Source organism: Microtus oregoni, unplaced genomic scaffold (genome assembly GCF_018167655.1).
Source record: "Microtus oregoni isolate MIOR12 unplaced genomic scaffold, Mior012 000025F_ref0000491, whole genome shotgun sequence".
Classification (NCBI taxonomy): Eukaryota; Metazoa; Chordata; class Mammalia; order Rodentia; family Cricetidae; genus Microtus; species Microtus oregoni.
The window spans coordinates 11,253,959-11,267,662 of NW_024543084.1; positions in this window are offsets into that span (position 1 = coordinate 11,253,959).

Below are 13,704 nucleotides of genomic sequence, written 5' to 3' on the forward strand. Positions count from 1 at the left end.
GTTCCTGCTCAGACGTGCAGATCTGTGAAAGAACACCATTTGGCATGCATGAGGCCCCAGGCTCCAATGCCAGCCCTTAAAGAAGTGGTTCTCAACCTTGGGTCATGACCCCTTTGGGGGAGGTCAAATGACCCTTTTACAAGGGTCTCCTAAAACTATGAGAAAACACAGATATTTACATTACAATTCATAACAGCAAAATTAGTTATGTAGTAGCAACAAAAATAATTTTATGGCTGGAGTCAGCACAACATGAGGAACTGTATTAAAGAGTAGTAGCATTAGGAAGGTTGGGAACCACTGTCTTAAAGGAAATGAAAAAAGGAAAAAAAATGACAGATTCTCCCCCAAGCGTTTAAAAACCCCCTTTGGCACAGCTTCCTTCCCTGGCTGTGGATTTTGTGCCCCTCCTAGTTCTTTGCACTTGCCGTTTCTCTGCCTAGAATTCTTCCATCAGAGAGGGACGTGACCAAGGTTCTGACTAACAGAGGAGGGATTTGAACCAGGATCTCAACATGGAGTCTGTTTTCTCCAGTGCTCCCAACAGAGCTGTTTGCATTTACTTTCTAGGCTGACCTTAAGGCAAAGAGGTGTCAACACAAGAGAAATTATGGAACTCGATCTGTCTCTGCCCTCCCAGGCTTCTGCAGAGGGTGCCCCCACCACTGGGCAGTCGCTCACTAGGCAGTCGCAGGGCTGGTGTTCATCCAGACTACAAGTACCTCTAAGCATCCAGTGCTCTGTATGGCAGCTCCCTCTGTGGAAGCTTCTACAGACATTAGAACATTCAAAAAACTGAGGACCGAGCCGGGCAATGATGGCACACACCTTTAATCCCAGCACTCAGGAGGCAGAGGCAGAGGCAGGCAGATCTCTGTGAGTTTGAGGCCAGATTGATCTACAGAGCAAGTTCCAGGACTGGCTTCATAGCTACTGAGAAACTGTGTCTTGAAAAGAAAAAAGAAAAAAAGAAAAACTGAGGACCCCCACAGCCAGACCGGCCATTTTGATTATCAGTCCCTGCTTCCCCAACACCCAGACATATTGTATGGTCTCTATATTTTCATCAGAAAGACTACCTTCAGCTGGAAGGTGATGGCACACACATGCCTTTAATCCAGCACTTGGGAGTTTGAGGCCAGCCTAGTTTACAAAGCAAGTTCCAGAAGGGCCAAGATTGGAGAAACCCTGTCCCGGGGGGCTCTTCCTTACAAGGACATCAAAGGGCTCTCCCTAACAAAGACAACCATGTCTCTCATTCAAAGGAATACCAGCACTGGCCTCCTGTTTCTCTACCACCCAGCCTTCCATTCGCTTCCCACCAGCCCTGAACCTCTTTTTTTTTTTTTTTAATTATTTATTTATTATGTATACAGTGTTCTGTCTGCATGTATGCCTGCAGGCCAGAAGAGGGCGCCAGATCTCATTACAGGTGATGGTGAGTCATCATGTGGTTGCTGGGAATTGAACTCAGAACCTCTGGAAGAGCAGTCAGTACTCTTAACCATTGAGCCATCTCTCCAGCCCCCCTGAACCTCTTTTTACATCTCCTTACTGGTCCTTGAATTCATCTACCCCGTCCTCTGTCCAGTCACCCTTTAATCCACTTAGCCCTTCCCTTCCTCCACGCGGCCCTCCCATGTTCCTCTGCCCATCACTCTTAGAAGGCTGAAGCCAGCCTCCCAACTGTCCATCATTATCAGCCGCACTCTATCCACCCACCTATACCTGCATCTATCCACCCATCCCACCCATACCCCTCCAACGAGACAATACTGACTGAGTACCGGCTTTGTTCCTAGAGAAAGGGAAATGAATGTTTTGACCGGGTGAGCCATTATTCTCGCTCCAACCCACAGGAACACACATTTTGCAAATTCCATTTGGAGCTCCATCAGGCAAATTCAGCTGTCACAATTTCCCAGGAAATTATAGGTGTAGAAAAAGACCATCTGGCCAGCCATGGCGACAGAGCATGGAGCACGCCTTGCTGGATGGTGGGTGTGGGCCCTCTGCATTTCCTTTGAAAAGGCAAAATGTAGACTGTTACTGTTAGTTGCTTCAACTTCAAAATTAAGCCAAACGCCACAGTCTAGAGACTAAGCCCTACACTAGATCTCGGAAATCTTGCTGTAACACAGCCAAAGCTTGGGCACCTGCCAGTGACTATACAAAACATAAAGACAGTCCCTTCCCTCCCCCACCTCAACCCCACCCCCGCCCAGGCCTGTCTTGAGGCTGCAGCAGCATCTGGGAAGACCCTGTGTTCAGGGCAGGTGAGCACAGCCTTCAGAGAGTACAGAGTCCAGGACATAGGTCAGCTGTCCTTATGAGACTGAGAGGCAGCACTGGGGGAGGGGACTCTGCTTTTCCAAGAGCCTTCATCACAGAGCCACAAGCCACTTGGATGCTAGAAAAATGGAAATGGTCGGGCCAGAGAAAGCCAAGCTCCATTTGGCTGCATGTGAATAATGGATTCAGGGGGTGGGGGGACCAGGGGATGCTGGAGTCCCCGCAGGCACTAAGCATATTCCCAGACAGGCTCAGATGACCACAGGCTGACTGCTAAGAGTGTTGGGTCTTAGTAAAAAGAAGCTGCTACCCACAGGGAAAGCCTGACTGTGCTTTGCCACACCCTCACCAGAGCCTGAAATCCTCCTTCAGCCTCAGAGGAGACTTGTCTCCTGGGCCCTTCCGCCTCTCCTCCAGTCAGGCTTCCTTGAAGTCAGCACAGATAAGAGAATGTGCCACACACATCTGTTCCAACACCTCCCTGATAGGACATAACACATACATCACCACCCTGAAGCAAGAGAATGTCTTGACTGTAACCCCCAACCTCCACCTACCCTGGGCTCTAGCTACTTTTTTTTTTTTTTTTTTTGGTTTTCGAGACAGGGTTTCTCTGTGGTTTTGGAGCCTGTCCTGGAACTAGCTTTTGTAGACCAGGCTGGTCTCGAACTCACAGAGATCCGCCCACCTCTGCCTCCCGAGTGCTGGGATTAAAGGCGTGGGCCACCACCGCCCAGCTCTAGCTACTTTTTAACCTGCTTTGGATACACCTATCAGGGACACTTTGTATCACTGGAATCCCATCACTCATGGCCTTTCATGTCTGGCTTTTTCACCTTGAATATGTCTGAAGTTTGTTTTCATAACTCATGTTCTTCGCTCAGTACGTTCTATGGCTGACCAGTAAGTAATTCATTGTGAGCAGAATCAACCTTAATGAGACACAGTTTAATCGGCCATGTCTGGGACATTGTTATTTTGATATCTAATCAACATTAAAACTTACTAAAGAGATCCTTTACATCCTTTCCTTGTCTTCAAAGTGTAGGGGATGCCTCACACATGCAGCCCATTTCCATCTGAACCCTACATTCCCCTCAGAAGCGTTTGATCTAAATATATTTAGGTTTCATAAAATTCACAGTTGAAAAAGATTTTCCTGCTCAAGCTGTTTCAGATACATTTAAAAGTTTGCCAAAAATAGAATTTAGTATCAATTTTTAAATTAATTAAACTGAACAGAGGGCTGACTGGAGTCTGGGAAATGTGTGTCTCCTCAAGCCCCAACAGCCACCAGGCCTGACAGAACCTTTTCCTTTGTGCCTTAAATGGAGGCCCTGTGACGTTCACCTGGCTATGGAGCCACCTATACCCTGTTCTCCCAGAACAGCACCAAGCCTGACGTGAGTGCATGACTCCGCTGACCCACCTACCCTACCCATTCACGCATCCACCTATCTGCTTACCCACCCATCCACCCATATCTACCTAGCTACTATGCATCCACATAGCCACCCATCATCTACCACCCACCCATTCATCCATCACTACCCACCCACTCACTCACCTACCCATCCACCTGCTCACCCATCCACCTGCCCACCCATCCACCTGCCCACCCACCCATCTGTTCACCCATCCACCTGTTCACCCATCCACCTGTTCACCCATCCACCTGTTCACCCATCCACCTGTTCACTCATCCACATGCTCACCCATCCACCTGCTCACCCATCTACCTGTTCACCCATCCCCCTGTTCACCCATCCACCTGCTCACCTATCCCCCTGTTCACCCATCCACCTGCTCACCCATCCACCTGCTCACCCATCTACCTGTTCACTCATCCCCCTGTTCACCCATCCACCTGCTCACCCATTCACCTGCCCACCCATCCACCTGCCCACCCATCCACCTGCTCACCTATCCACCTGCCCACCCACCCATCCACCTGTTCACCCATCCACCTGTTCACTCATCCACCTGTTCACTCATCCACATGCTCACCCATCCACCTGCTCACCCATCTACCTGTTCACTCATCCACCTGCCCACCCATCCACCTGCTCACCTATCCACCTGCCCACCCACCCATCCACCTGTTCACCCATCCACCTGCCCACCCACACATCCGTTACCTGCCCACCTCTCACACAACTACTGTCCAGGTTTGGCTTGGCTTTTGCTTTTTGTTTTGTTGACTTGTCATAAGCTAGACTCATCTGAGAAGAGGAAGCCTCAGTCAAGAAAATTTCTCCACCAGATTAGCCTGTGCACAAGCCTGTGGGGCCATTTTCTTGACTAATAATTGATGTCTGCAAGGTCAGTCTACAACAAGAAAGGGCCACCCCTGGGCAGGTAGTTCTGAATTGTGTAAGAAAACAGGCTGAGCAAGCTATGAGAAGCAAGTAGCTCAGCTTACTAACTGAATTCCTCCATGGCCTCTGCTTTACTTTCTGTCTCCAGGTTCCTGCCCTGACTTCCCTCAGTGATGGAGTGTAACCTCAAAGTTATAAGCTAAATTAAACCCTCCATGCCCCCAAGTTGACTTTGGTCATGGTGTTTTATCACAGCAAGAGAAATCGTGACTAAGACACCTACCTATCCATCTATCTACCTGTCCACCCACTCGTCTTCCCATCCATCTACTCACACACCCACTCATTCCTCCATCCATCCACCTATGCTTCCAAAAAAGACTTCACTGCACCACACACACACAAGACTTGGAGAGACACAGGATGAGAAGGTGACAGCTAATGAGTGAATTTCACAGGGGCACCATCTCAGTTGATTCTACAGGAGGGGGCAACTGGGGCTGGCATAAGTTCCTTGGCTCCTGTCCGGGACAACATAAAGGTCTGACTGCAGTAATGTGGGATGTCCTTCACAAACGTGATGAACATGCCTCTGCCATGTTGGACTGTGGAGCAAACAGGCAGGGCTGTGGAGTTGGTCCTAGGCATACCCACTTAGCATTAAAAAAAAAAAGGTGCTCCTTGTCAGAAAAGGATTTCAGATACACAATAAGACGGATTCAGACATAAAAGACCTCTAAACAAGACACAGTGTGTTTAAAAACGTACGTAGCTTTGGGAGAGAGAAGGAAAAGAGTATAAACAGTTATGAAAAATAAAACAAAGTCTTTTTTAAAGATTTATTTATTTATTATGTATGCAGCATTCTGGTGTGTATGCCTGCACACCAGAAGAGGACACCAGATTTCATCATAGATGGTTGTGCGCCACCATGTGGTTGCTGGGAATTGAACTCAGGACCTCTAGAAGAGCAGCCAGTGCTCTTAACCTCTGAGCCATCTCTCTAGCCCAAAACAAAGTCTTTAAAGAGACAGTAAAAGTAATATAAAAGTATACAGACCGTCATAGATTTAAAAAGTAAAGAAAAATAAGCCATGTAAAGATGGAATATACACAGAGACTCTGAATTATGTATATTATTGTGTTTTCTTTGAATTTCTTGATGGCAGAGAAACATTTGATTCTGGGGGCTGCTAAATTAAACCAACATAAAGGTATCTTGACTTCAAAATTTGGGTCTGAGTGTTGGAGGAGACCACTTGTTTGTTTCTGGCTGCTCAGCCCTGAAATAACCACACAGAAACTGTATTAATTAAATCACTTCTTGGCCCATTAGCTCTAGCTTCTTATTGGCTGACTCTTACATCTTAATTTAACCCATCTCCATTGATCTGTGTATTGCCACAAGGCTGTGGCTTACCAGGTAAAGTTTCGGTGCCTATGTCTGGCGGAGCTATATGACTCCTCTCTGACTCTGCCTTCTTTCTTCCAGCATTCAGTTTAGTTTTCCCTGCCTAGCTAAGTTCTGCCTTGCTATAGGTCCAAAGCAGTTTCTTTATTCATTAACCAATAAAAGCAACACATAGACAGAAGGACTTCCCACACCATCTAACAATATGTTTGGTTTGGAAAAGAGGTTCTGCTTTTGTTTTCACAGAAGATGAGAACCTGTGAATTCCTTCCAGGCTAATGTGGCTTGATGGAACAAGACCCCCCAAAAGGTCTCTGTGAACCCCTAAAAATACCTCACCCAACAAACAGTAGGAAGCAGTTTGGAGAGAACAATACCCAAATTTCCAAAATGACAGTTTAAAATGTTTATTTTCATTTAAAGGGGTTTATTGTAAGTGATTAATGGTCACAATCAATCTCAAAAAGATTATAAGGGGAATATGATATAGAGATGAATACTTTACATTGGTATGGACTTTGGTCTATTGATACAAATTTCAGGTCAATTTGCTACACTGTATATGTGTATTTCTGCTCTTGTTTAAAGTATTATTTTTAGACAGCTCATTTAAAAATGTAATGTATAATTAAAAATTACAGATCAATAGTCATTTATAATAGTCAAACTAGTACTCACGTTAGTTAGGTTTTCTAGATATACAGAGATATATTTCAGTTAGATAATCTTCAACACTTTAAAGACTACAGAATACAACATTTAAAATGTTTTAAGAAGTTAGATTTTTCTCAACAATGAAGCATGTCTGTCTGCTTTGGCAGCACAGCACCAATTACTTCAGAGAGATTCAAGGGCATTGAAGAAACTCATTACGGAATTTGCCTTCAATGTGACAAGGCTAGTCATTTGGGCAAGAAACTGCTCTTGCCTGGACTGCTTGATGTTATGCTGTATAAACTGGACATACAGGACCCACAGAAAAATGACATCTAAACTTTCCAAAAGATGAAACAGCCCTTCAGGGTTCCCGCTTCACAGAAGAAACCACCAGACATTCAGAGGACACAGAAGAAAGCAACTGGTGAACCTTGGCATTACAAAGGAAGAACATATCTTCAAATTTCCTGCTTCATGGAAAAGTCTGCTGGATACTCTGGGCCTGTAGGCTGAAGACGGATGCCCCAATGTTACAAAAGAACTTCGGGTGACTGTCCAGGCAGCAAGATGTCTCGGTCGATTCTAGAGTTTTGAAAGTTGCTTACAATGCACTTCCTGTTTACTTAGGAAATATTATATCCTTCTGGAGTCTTTTGATGGAGTTGAAGAAAGATAGTTATAATTATAAAGGAAAAATTAGACACAAAACTTTATACTCACAGAGATAGAATAAATGAGTATTTTCCTTAATTTGCCAAATGTAAATGGACTAAATGCTATAACTATAATTCTTGCTTGATAACTGTTTTGTTATATCTAATTTTACTGTGTTAAAGTTAAAACCTTTTTTATATTTAGACAGAAAAGGGGAAGTGATGAGGGATAACCTTCTGTATATGTGTTGCTTTAATTGGTTGAAGAATAAAGCTAAAGCCAGTTGGGAATCAGAACAGAGAGAGAGTGAGGCAGAGTCAAAGAGATGCCACGAGCAGCTGAAGGAGAAAGACACACTAGAACCTTACCAATAAGCCACAGCCTCGTGGCATTAATTAATAATTATTAATACACAGATTAATAGAAATTAGTTAAATTTTGTTGCTATTTTGTTTTGTTTTGTTTAGTTTTTCTTTTTTTTGTTTTTTTGGTTTTTCGAGACAGGGTTTCTATGTGATTTTGGAGCCTGTCCTGGAACTAGCTCTTGTAGACCAGGCTGGTCTCGAACTCACACAGATCCGCCTGCCTCTGCCTCCCGAGTGCTGGGATTAAAGGCATGCACCACCACCGCCCGGCTTGTTTAGTTTTTCAAGACAGGGTTTTTCTGTAGCTTTGTTACCTGTCCTGGAACTAGCTCTTGTAGACCAGGTTGGACTCAAACACATAGATTTGCCTGCCTCTGCCTCCCCAGTGCTGGGGTTAAAGACATGTGCCGCCACCACCACCGTGCTGAAATGAGTTACTTTAAGATGTAAGGGATAGGGCTGGAGAGATGGCTCAGAGGTTAAGAGAACTGACTGCTGTTCCAGAGGTCCTGAGTTCAATTCCCAGCAACCACATGATGGCTCACACATATCTATAATGAGATCTGGTCTCCAGAACACCATATACATAATAATAAATTTAAAAAAAAAGATGTAAGGGATAGATAGGAATATGCCCAAACTTGCAATGCCAATTAATTAATAATATAGTTTCTGTGTGACTATTTGGCTCTGGGCGACTGGGAAATGAATAAGCAGTCTTCTACTATACTGCAGCTTCTGCTGAGTCAAGTCTGCTGAGTCAAGGGGCAGAGCTCTGGCAGGGAAATGCTGTCTCAGATCTCCTTATAATAAGAATAAGAAGCCAGGCAGTGGTGGCACACCTTTAATCCCAGCACTGGGGGGGCAGAGGCAGGCAGATCTCTGTGAGTTCAAGGCTAGTTTCAGGACAGGCTCCAAAGCTACAGAGAAACCCTGTCTCGAAACAAAACATACAAGAAAGCATATAATAAGAATAAGAACTGAAGCTGGGCACTGTGACTCATGGCTTTCTTTAATCAGTACTTGGGAGGGAGAAGCAGGCGGATCTTTGTGTTTGAAGCCAGCCTGGTCTACATGGTGAGTTTCAGGACAGCCAGTGCTATATAGATAGTCTCTGTCTTAAAAACAAAACAAAAAAAAAAAAAAAAACCAGCCGGGCGGTGGTGGCGCATGCCTTTAATCCCAGCACTCGGGAGGCAGAGACAGGCGGATCTCTGTGAGTTTGAGGCCAGCCTGGTCTCCAAGAGCTAGTTCCAGGACAGGAACCAAAAGCTATGGAGAAACCCTGTCTCGAAAAATCAAAAAAAAAAAACAAACAAACAAAAAAAAAAAAATAACAAGCAAAAACCAAAACCAAAACAGAGTCAGAACAGAACATGCCCAAAGAGGTAGCCTCCTAAGACATGAAACCCCTTGAAAAAACCCCTGAGGTTTAGCCTCCCTAACTTAAACTTGGAGCAATGCATAGGTGGGCTAGGCCATGACAAGGGCTCCCCTACCCCACTAAGTTCTTGGGCAAAACATAGTTCTCCACCCTAAGTGTCCTATTAGGGACCAGGGTCCTTCATTCAGCTGGAGGCAAGAAGGTAGGTGGGGGTCTGGGGCTCTGGGAAGGAGGCAGCTAATTTTACCACTTTCCCTGTAACAGAGGCATGACATATCTATGTGCCAGGACAGAGTGGCATCTGCAGTATTTCAGATGCTTGGCAATATTAGAACAGGGAAAAATGAATGACTATTTCAGGAGCGGGTGCCATAAAAGGGCAGAGTTCCAGAGGTGATTTGGGAGACAGGAGATACTGAGGGCTCTATTGTTGGGAGTACAGCAGTAGATTTTTGAGCCCTCGGGTCTCCAGAGAAACCAGGTATGCTGAGCATTCAGGATTATCTTTCCTATGGGAAAGATGTAAAACCTGTTCCTCCACCCAGAGAGCCGGGAACTGGAAATGATTAATATCCTGATGATCTGAATTATCTGTTGGGCTAGGCCATATCAAACTCCTATAACTAGGACCTGAGATGGCAGGTAATCTAAATGCTCCTTACAGCCAGGGGCTCCTCAAGCTCCCACAACTAGGACCGGAGATGATACCTAGTAGTCTAAATGATCCTTACGTTATTTGTATAGCCAGAGGCTCCCCCAAGCTCTCATAACTAGGACCAGAGGTAGATCGTAGCCCAAATGACCTCTACACTATCTGTATTACCAAGACCAGGCAAGACCCTTCCTTAAGCCCTTAAGTTAGTACAGATAGCTTATCTCTAGAATCCATCTTCTTGGAGGAATGACATGTACCCTGAGTTTCAGTGTAATGACACTTCCTGGTGCACCGTGGATTATAACACACCAGGAAACTTCTTTCCAAACTGTACTGTGTTCTAATATGCTGTCAATGAACCACCTGGCATCAGACTCCCCAAAGTCTTAGTCCAGGGTGATGAAGTCAGTCTGAGTATTCATGCTCATCACTTACAGTATCCCACCCACTCCACAAGTTGTGAGTTCTCCAACACTGCTTGTTTGATAGGCAAAGTCTGGGCACCTAGGGGAACGCAGACCTCCTTCATTCTTGATCCAGTGAAACCCACGGGTTAGGGATAGAGGGAAAAAGATGGTTCATCAGTGTTACAAGGAAAGGGGGGCCCTTTGTCCCGCCTGCCTGACTAGCTTATACCCGAAATAACCACACAGAAACTGTATTCATTAAAATACTGCTTGGCCCATTAGCTCTAGTTTCTTACTGGCTAATTTTTACATCTTAATTTAACCCATTTCTATTAATCTGTGTATCACCACACAACTGTGGCTTACTAGCAAGATTCTAACCAGCATCTGTCTCAAGCAGAATATCCGTGGCATCTGCCCTTCTTCCCAGTATTCAGTTCTGTCTTCTCCACCTACCTAAGTCCTGCCCTATCAGGCCCAAAGCAGTTTCTTTATTCATTACCCAATGAAAGCAACACATGAACAGAAGAACCTCCTACACCACATCAGTTAAGAGAACTGGCCTCGGGGGCTGGAGAGATGGCTCAGGGGTTAAGAGCATTGCCTGCTCTTCCAGAGGTCCTGAGTTCAATTCCCAACAACCACATGGTGGCTCACAACCATCTGTAATGAGGCCTGTAGGAAGAATACTGTATACATAATAAACAAATAAATAAATATAAAAAAATAGAAATGGCTTCTCTTCCAGATGACCCCATTTAGATTCCCAGCACCCACAGGATGGCTTACAACCATCTGTAACTCCAGTCTCAGGGGAGTCCACACCTTTGTCCAGTCACTGAGAGTGTGAGGCATGCATGTGGCACACTGACATACATGCAGGCAGAACACCCACATGCATAAGAATAAATATTTCTTTTAAATGGTGGGGCCAACTATGGCAGCTTCTTCTCCCTGATAAAGCCTACCACAAACAGGCAAGGAGACCTCCTGGAGGCTGCCTCAGACTAGCAGACAGCATCCTTGAGTAGCAAGCTGTGCCTAGAACAAATATTTAGGAATGCTAGCCTTTTATCCTCTCTGAGAGATCATTTTAAAAATCCCACGGGGACTGTGGGTGCTCAGCCACAAGTAGGTCACCTGTATCAACCTCCCTTCACTCAAGGCTCAGGGAACAGCACACAGGAAAGAGTGAGCGAAAAGCGTGTAAGAGCTGGGAGAGAACCGTGAAATGTCCTCTAGACATGACACCCTGTCACACACAGCAGTTCACAGCAGCTGTTGTCGCCTGCACACGACCTGCATGAGATCAAGTCAATCAAAATTCCAGCATGTACCCCATTAGTTACGGCGCACGCCTGATCCCAGCAACAGGAGCCAGAGGCAGGTGGATCTCTGTAAACAAGGCTAGTCTGGTCTGCAAGCAAGTTCCAGGACAACCAGTGCTATACAGAAAAAACCTGTCTCGAAAAACAAACAAACAAACAAAATTCCAGCATGGATGAGGGAGGGACTCCTGAGGTCCCATTCCTAACTAAGGAGCTATTGGGAGCCGATGCCTTCTCAGAGGCACTTTTCTCTGGGGATGTGGGCACCGGTAGGTTGTCCATGCCCCATTGGATAATCCCACACTTGTGTGCATATGGTCCGCATTAATTAGAATCAGTGGGCTAACAACAATAAAAATAATAACAGCAATAGTAAAATAAAAGGACATGAACTCAGGAGGGAGACAGGTTGGTTGTCCTACAGTGTAGGCAGAGGCTGCTTATTTGTTTCCCAGCTGCCCAGACCTGAAATAATCACACAGAAATTATATTAGTTACAACACTGCTTAGCCAGTCACTTAAGTGTATTGCTAGCTAGCTCTTATATCTTAAATTAACCCATTTCCATTATTTTATATTTTACCACAAGGTTTTGTAAGGTTCCCAGGCATTTGTCTCCTTCAGAGGCTACATGACATCTCCCTGACTCTGCCATTTGTTTGTTTGTTTGTTTGTTTTGTGACAGGGTTTCTCTGTGTAGCTTTGGTGCCTGTCCTGGAACTAGCTCTGTAGACCAGGCTGACCTCAAACTCAGAGATCCTCCTGCCTCTGCATCCTGAGTGCTGGGTGTAAAGGAGTGTGCCACCACTGCAACTCCACCTTCTTTCCTCCTGTATCTGCTTGGAATTCCCACCTTTCTCTATTCTGCCCTGCCATAGGCCAAAGGAGCTTTATTCATTAACCAATTAAAGCAATACATATACAGAAGGACATCCCACAACACTTCCCCTTTTCTGTCTAAGTAAAAAGTAAAATTTTAACTTTAACATAGTAAAATTACATATAGCAAAACAGTTATCAAACAAGAACTATAGTTACAATATTAGGTCCACTTACAATTATAATTACAACTATCTATTCTTCAACTCCATTAGAGACCCCAGAAGGATATAATATTACCTAAGTAAACAGGAAGTTCATTGTAAGCAACTTTCAAAACTCTAGAATTGACAGAGACATCTTGCTGCCTGGACAGTCACCCAGAGTTCTTTTTTTTAATATTTATTTATTTATTATATTATGTGTATAGCATTCCTTCCACGTGTGCCTGCAAGTCAGAAGGGGGCGCCAGGTCTCATTATAGATGGCTGTAAGCCACCATGTGGTTGCTGGGAATTGAACTCAGGACCTCTGGAAGAGCAGTCAGTGCTCTTAACCTCTGAGCCATCTCTCCAGCCCTCACCCAGAGTTCTTTTGTAACATTGGGGCATCCATCTTCAGCCTACTGGCCCATAATATCTGGCAGACTTTTCCATGAAGCAGGAAATTTGAAAGACTGTTTTGCCTCTATTGGCAGTTTGTCAGTCACTTTCTTCTGTGTCCTGCAGAAAGTCTGGCATACTCTTTTATGAAGCAGAAACCCTGAAGGACTGTCACACCCTCTTTAGGCAACTTCAGCAGTTATTTTTCTGTGGATCTTGCATGTCCAGTTCATACAGCATACCATCAAGCAGTCCAAGAAAGAGAAATTTCTTGCACAAATGGCTAACAAACTCCATAAGGAGACTATTGGATGCTCATCATCCTCTTGAAGTAGATTGGTACCTGCCAGGAGCAGATAAGTCTCATTGTCATGAAAAGTCCTAACTTCTTAAACATTTTAAATGCCATATTCTGTTACTCTTTGAAAGGTTTGAAGAATATCTATCCATCTGAAATAAATCTCTGTACATTTAGAAAACCCAACTAACATGACTACAAGCTTGACTATTATAGATAACTATCAATTAAACTGTATTTTTAATTATACATTACATTTTTATGCTGCACAAACACAATACCTTAATCAAGAGCAGCAATATAACAAAATTGACCTTAAATTTGTATCAATAAGCCAAGATCCATACCAATGCAAAATATTCATCTCTATAGCACCAGGGAAGAGTTTGGAGGGAGGAAGTAGGAGGTTTGATAAGATTAAAAAAATATTGCTTGCATATATTCAAGTTCAAAAACTGAATACAAAATATTACTTTGGGCTAATGGTTGTAAATCAGCACTTTCCCTGTGTACA